A 7,340-nucleotide genomic window follows, 5' to 3' on the forward strand; every position below is an offset into this window, starting at 1 on the left:
GCAACAGAAAAGCATTGACAAGGAAATCAGTAGGGAAAAAAGAACATTCAAGGGTGCTAAAGGGGTGGGAGGAGCCCTACAGTGATTATGCATCAGACCCTAAAGGTGAGCAGTTCGAAGGGAAGAAAGATGAGGCTTTCTACTCCTGCCAACAGGTATGGTCTCAGAAACCCACGGGGGGTGGAGGTGGGGGGGTGTGTGTCACTATGAGTCCACATCCACTGGATGGCAGTGAGAAAGGGGTGGCAAGGAGCTGCTGAAGGAAACAAGTGGGGTAAACATACACCTTTATCATAGGTTCCCCAAAGTATTTGGCCCACAGTCCCCATTTCGGAAAACTATTAGTGCACCCCTTGGCAATTAAAAGCTTGTACTATAGCCCATAACCAAGGATAACGGTAAGTATCTGCTTCTACAGGACACCCCCACCCCACCCCGACTTTAGAAACAAACCAACCTCCTCCAACAACAAATCAGGGAACTATTAGTATAGCTACACAATGGAATACTACTCAGAGATAAAGGTGGCTTTTATGAATCCATCTCAAATATATAACCGTGGCATGATTGAAGAGGGTGTGTGTGTGTATACCCATACTACATAATTCTATTTATGCAAAAACTCTAGAAAATGCAAGCTAGTCTATTGTAATCGAGAACAGATAAATGCTTTCATAGTAGCAGAAGGTGGGTAGTAGGGATAAGAAAAAGCAAACGCAAAGGGAATAGCAAAATTTAAGGCTGATGGGGATGCTCATTACCTTAATTGTGGTATTATGGGTACAGAAAACGAAAATCAAAGACCACGACTTGCTATCAAGTCGATTGCAGCTTATAGCAAGCACCCTATAAGGTTTTCAAGGCTATGAAACAGGTGCAGATAGCCTCGTCTTTCTCCTGTAGAGTAGCTGGTGGGTTTGATCAATGAACCTTGAGGTTAGCAACTCAATGGCTAGCCCACAGGGCCAACAGGGAAATTTCATGGATATATACGTATAAAAAAGGTACCAGGCCTTTGTATGCCAGTTGTATTTCAAGGCAGCCATTTTCAAACCCACCAATACAATAGTTTGGAAGCAGAGTAGCCAAGATAAGGGTTAACGAAGAGAAGCAAGAGGAATGAGAACCGATAGAAGAAAAAGAAGTGTAAAAAAGTTTGGCAAATGGTGGGGTGAGAAAGGGAGACTCGATCACAATGTTCTACATATAACCCCCTCCTAGGGAGACAGACAACAGAAAAGTGGGTGAAGGGAGACATAGGGTGAGTATGAGACATGAACAAATAATCATTTACAAATTATCAAGGGTTCATGAGAGAGGGAGGGGGGGAGAGGAAGGGGGGAAATGAGGAGCTGATACCAAGGGCTCAAGTAGAAATGTTTTGAAAATGATGGCAACATATGTACTAATGTGCTTGGTACAATGGATGGATGGATGATTGTGTTAAGAGCTGTACGAGCCCCAATAAAATAAAAAAATTTAAGTGTGGCAAATGTTCATGGTAAATGCCAAGTAACTGCTCTAAAATTTTAATTTAAAAAAGAAAAAAATTACATGGGTCTCTGTATGCCAACATTCAATCCCTGAAGTATACTGTGTTAGAAGTCTGTGCTGAGAGCAAGAGCAGTATCATCTCACAGTACATCAACTGCTCAATCTATTTTCCAAACTCTTGACATTTACCACCTGTCATCTCTTGTCAGAACTATTCCTAACAGCTCCTTGGAAAACAAGCTGATTCTAGGGACAAGGCAGGCAAAATATGAGATGAGCATATTTTGGTAATGCAGAAAAGAAAATGCTTTTTTTTTAATGCTTTTTAAAAGATAGGAGACGGGCATCTCAAAAGGACACAGGAGATAGAACTGGAGCAACAAAATAAGACTACTGGATTACAACCCAAAGAATATTATTAATGTTCAAGAGTTCATACAAATGCTGACCACAAGACCAGCAGCTCAAGCCAACCAGCCACTCCACAGATGAGGCTTAAATCTCATACACAAGTCAGAATCAACTCACTGGCAGTGGGTTTTGCTAACAGCCATAGGCAATAACCACACATTAAAAAATAGCTGCATAACTTTACTCTCTCCTTCAACATATTAATTACAATAGTAGCTTTGCCATATGTCTGTGAATTCTCTGATTCTCGCCCCTTTAGAAAACAGAGAGCCCTGGTGGCATAGTAGTTATGAGTTGGGCTGTAGTCCACAAGGTCAGTAGTTCAAAAAGACCAGCTGCTCCACAGGAGAAAGAAGGGGCTTGCTTGAAAACCATGTGGGAAACTCAGAGGCAGCTTTACCCCGCCCACTCGGGCTGTCGACTCAGAGTCGGTGAGGTTGGGTTTTCAAGTTTCAGAAAAGAGGGCTTAAGTCTGTACCCCATTCCTCTTCCTACCTCACAGTGCGGCCGTTTATTAATTCGCTTCTCATGAAAACCGTATAATTAGAAAACACTAACCTAACAGCACATTAACCACATCATCAATGGTAAATTCAACTAAACATGTATCTACCCTTGGTTTGATGTTGTAAGATGAGCCAATAAATAACTCCCGTGGTATTTTTATCTAAATCCACAGCCTCCATCTAACCTGAAAAATCGAGAAGGTCTACAAAATACCCAACAAGTACATCAAGGTCAGAAAGTCAAGGAAGGAACTTGTCACAGAAGATGAACTAAATGCAATATGGTGTCCTGAATTGGATCTAAAACACAAGACGGGCAGTAGCGGAACACAGAGACCATGTGAACACGGTCCATCATCTAGCTAACTGTATTCTTTCTCCATTTTGAAGAATGTTCTGTGATTACCTGAGATGTTAACATTAGGGAAGTTAGTTAACGGTTTACAAACAAGTCTCTGTTGCCGCTGCCAAGTATATCTAAAATCACTTCTTAAAAAAACCTCAAGATAGAAAGTGAGAATTTAATTCACTATTTACTAGTACACTGAACATGATTTCTAGCACTGACCCGATGTGTTACTTCTTTCTTTCTAATATCCCTTTCCCCGTTCCAAAGTCAAAGACCAATAACTTGTGCTCATAATTAAACAATGTTATTTATAACTAAAATTAAAAACTACTTGGAAGTTAATGCAAGAGGACTTCAAAAAGTTGACAGAAAACTGGAATTGGAAGCTGATGAACTTTTCCCACGAACTAGTATGAAGCCTCATGCTAATACCTCACCTATCAAATTCCTAAAAACATAATGTCCTATCCACATTAGCTGCCGTAAGTGGCGACACTCCAAGCAACTCAGATGATTCAGAGTAAACGTGAGGCACAGCCTACAGGCTTGAAGAAACATACACACATACAAACAAACCAATATACATACACAAGGAAGGGCAGGGTCATGCCACACTTAGTCTGCCAGGGACCTTTTCTAACAATGGGAATAACTGGTGCACATCTCTCTAAACCCAGGGGCTTTTTCTAACTGTGGGAATAACTGGTGCACATCTATCTAGAGCACCCTTCTAGGTCCTTCTCGTCCCCTCTCAGAGTCCATGTCGACCAACAGGACAGGGTATCACTGCCACTGTGGGTTCCTGAGCCTGTAATTGGTACCAGAGTAGGAAGCCTCATCTTTATCCTGGTGGTTTCAAACTGCTGACCTGGTGGCCTAATCATGTGGTTTATAGGACAGCCTAGAGCAGCAGTTCTCAACCTGTAGGGCCACAGGGGTCGTCCGATTCTTAACAGTAGCAAAAGTATAGCTATGAAGTAGCAACGAAAATAATGTTATGGTTGGGGGGTCACCACAACATGAGGGAGGCGGCATTAGGAAGGTTGAGCACCACTGGCCTAGAGCTTACATAAGGTCATTTAATTTGATTAGTCTCTTGAAAGGAGTATTAAAAAAAGAAAGCTACTATCTAATCTTGTCCCTACCTGCAACTTCAGGTGAGGCATTTTAGCTTTTAGTTTCTGCTTTCTTATCAACAAAAATGTGAGCACTCCTACAATGTACAAAAATGCCCCTAAAGCAGAGGAGCTACTCAAACAACACACAGCCTCCGATGATTCCACCCCTACAAGTGGACAAAGGGCCTCCATCCAGGAAGCCAGACTCCATACACTGTACCACCTTCAATCTGGCACACAGCTAAACAGTACAGATTAGCCACTGGGCACAAAGAAAAATTTAGATGGGTAATGGTTTAGTGTTACAATTTGTACTTGGGGGAGGGGCTTACTGTTTTAATTTAATTCCCAAACAAGGCTCCACCCTGTCAATGTTGACTTCCATGTTGCTAGGGGGCTACATAGGTTTCAACATGGCTTCCAGATAGATGTGATCAAGATGGATCGGAAAGGAAAGTTTGTAATCTACTTCTGAAAGCAGCCAATGAAAATCCAATAGATCACAAGAGTTGAGATTCTGCTATGTATATGACTGACGCAGGCTTTACTATAGCTAGTAGAACAAAAACCCTATCTCCTAGTAAGTCACAGCTTGTAAAAGCTTGTTTTCCCTTTCTGCTTTATAAAGTCCACTTTTGCCTTCTCTTGTATAGATTATTCCTAGCTCTTCACCCTATCGCCCATGGCGCCAAAGAATAAACACAAGAACTAGGAAGTGGATTTTTAAATAATATTTATAAATATAAACCTAGCTTAACCACCGCAGTGTGATCATTGATTACACTTGAAGAATCTAATTTAAGTGCAGAGCTGAAAGGACAAGATTGCACTAATAATTGCCTTCCCACTAGACAAGCAACTAGCCAAGAGAAAAACATCTACCTACTTTGACCAATTTCCCTTTTGTAAAAGTTTCAAAAACATCAGCCAGTAATAGTTTTGTCCGAGGGATATAACAGATAAGACACAATTCACTAACTTACCTCTGTCCTTTAATTTTTGTGCAAAATATTAAAAGAAGTTAAAGACCCATACTGTAAATTACAAAACAAAACAAAAAAAACCTGCCGTCAAAATAGGTCACCAGAAAACTACCATATCTCCGGATGGTCCGTCTCCAAAGGGGACTGTCAGTTGAGAACAGTATTGAGTTAAAAGAACAAAAGCACTGTCTACTTTCTACCTGTCAGAAAAGAATACAGAAGCTCAGATCATTAAAGGAGTTAACTCCTAACTAAAGAATTAATGACTTGATTGGAAAGTAGGCAGGGGAGGCTCAAGGCTATTCCAAAGCCTTCTCAATTTGTTCTTTTCACTTGACCTTGAAACACATGCACAACAGACCAGTTATGGTACCGACTTGTGAAATATTCCTTTATTTTAGTCTCACTGAACATTAGCCTGAAGCCAAAAATACTACTTTTTTAAAAAACTTGGAAAGACTGACAAATTTCCCCAAGCAGCATTAAAATTTGCTGAAATCAGACTAGACTTTAAACACACCATATTATTTTAACACTTGATAACTTAAATTGCTCACTTTAAAGCAAAGCGAACTGCAATGGAGTCACTTCTGACTGTACGGGACAAAGTAGAACTGCCCCTGTGGGGTTTCGGAGACTAACTCTTTACAGGACAAAGAGCTTCATCTTTCTCCCCCAGACTGGATGATGGTTTCAAACTGCTGACATGGTGGATAGTAACCCAATTCATAGCCAACTGGGCCACCAGAGCTCACTCACCTTGAATCTGAGAGCAAAATGCTGATTCCATGGCTAATCCCTCTCTAGAAGAAGGCAGCATTTAGAAATTGCTACACAAAAGCAAGTGCCAAATGAAACAATGTTACATTCAACGGGAGTTGTTATTAACGGCAACTAAATGTAAGAAAAGGACCACACAATATTTTGATCCTTTGCTATTTTGTTTAGTAAACATTGGATGGGGGGATAGAAGCTAAGTACAGAGTAAATGGAAACAAATATTGAACTCTGCAATAATTATCACAAAATGTGGATAAACGGTTGAATGGAAAACCAACTTGCTCTGAAAACTTTCACCCAAATCACAATTTAAAAAAAAATTAAGCTCCCCATTTTAAATTTACAAGCACGCACTTAGCATTTTTCCCTTGGACTATTAAAAAATGATCCTAAGGAGTAGAAATGCATTCAAATAGTTTCTTAAAAAGAAAAAAAAAAGGCAGAACACGTTGAAAGCCATTTAATATGAAACTCAGAAAAGCTAGTCCCCAAAACTTCTATTGCAGTTTACCCTAAGACAGTTGTATTGCAAAGTAATGATTTGGACCTCCAACATAGGCACACCATTTCAGTAAGCCAGGCAGTATACAAGCTTCAAATACACCTTTTTCCGAAGGCATGTAAACTCAAGCCTTGAAAGCTGTCTTCTCCCATCATATTGCACACACTAACAAGAGTATGTTAAATAGCCGGAAGGAGTACGGTTTTCAACCAGGGATCTCTCCTGCCAGAAGGGATGCGATTTCCTTTACATCTCAATCGCCTGCAGTTCATGTAGCATTTATAAGCTCCTGAGAAGTCAAATTCACCAGCCATGCTTTCAATTCCTTGACTCACAGATCCCGAAGAGACCTGAAATTAGTCGCTTTGGATTCACTTTCTTCAATTAAAAAACAAGTTAAATTATCTTCTCAAAAGAGGGCTCTGGCTTGTTTTTGGTTTTGGTTTTTTTTTAAGAATAATAAGGTATACAGATCAGAACTTAACTTCCTGCTGGCGGAAATTTCCTACCATCTCGCTGAGTTTTAAATCTGCATTCTTTTTTCCTCCTGCTTTTTCCAGAAGCTGTTAGCACAGCACGTCGACCAGTGAGTTATCTGAACGGCGCCAGGTAGTAAGGAAGCTAAACCGTCTTCCTTTGTCCTAACGCCACTTCCAACCCTTGCTCCCCGGAGGGCCGCCAATGGCCTCAAGCATAAATGCCTTAGCAGTGTCCCCAATAGTGGGGTCTTTCGAGGTTGATGCTGCCGCACACACACACCCCACCGCCACCCCCACCTCGGTCCCCGTGATCACTGCTCTGGGAGCAAGGGTGTCCGGGGACCTCACAGGCCGCTGGGCCAAAGAATGAAACAGGCTCCGGAACGAAAAGTCCAGTCCGGCGGCCAGGGTTCAAATCCCGGTCCCTTGCCATCTTCGTGCCTTGGGTCATGTCACTCCACCTCGGGGCGTTGGAGGCCGCGGTCAAACGAGGGAGAGAACTGTACCTACCTCAGCGGGGTCCGTCCCTGGGAGGACTACGGTACATACGAATTGGACTACGGTACATACGAATTGCAGGGCATCGGGCCTGGCCCGGGGGAGAGCTCAGCGCTTTCCGGGATTATTCTGCGAATTCTCCATGCATTCGATCCCTACCAATACGATCGGAAACCCTGATCGCACTGATGGCGCCCCAGCCCTCCTCCTAGTCCGGGCC

General features: G+C 42.0%; 1 protein-coding gene across 2 annotated transcripts in view; it reads right to left on the minus strand.

Annotated features, from left to right (window-relative positions):
• G3BP1 (G3BP stress granule assembly factor 1) overlaps window positions 1-7,340 on the minus strand; it is a 37,314-nt gene that overhangs the window by 29,508 nt on the left and 466 nt on the right. The window contains exon 1 of one of the 2 annotated variants that reach the window (XM_045284460.1): window positions 7,133-7,313. The exons of the other annotated variant lie outside the window; for it this stretch is intronic. The gene's annotated coding sequence lies outside the window, so the exon portion shown is untranslated. Of the gene's footprint in view, window positions 1-7,132; window positions 7,314-7,340 lie in introns of those variants that run through there. 2 annotated transcript variants of the gene reach the window in all.

The sequence above is a fragment of the Echinops telfairi genome, unplaced genomic scaffold (genome assembly GCF_000313985.2).
Source record: "Echinops telfairi isolate 266 unplaced genomic scaffold, ASM31398v2 ScPeMD7_7469;HRSCAF=8507_0, whole genome shotgun sequence".
Taxonomy (NCBI): domain Eukaryota; kingdom Metazoa; phylum Chordata; class Mammalia; order Afrosoricida; family Tenrecidae; genus Echinops; species Echinops telfairi.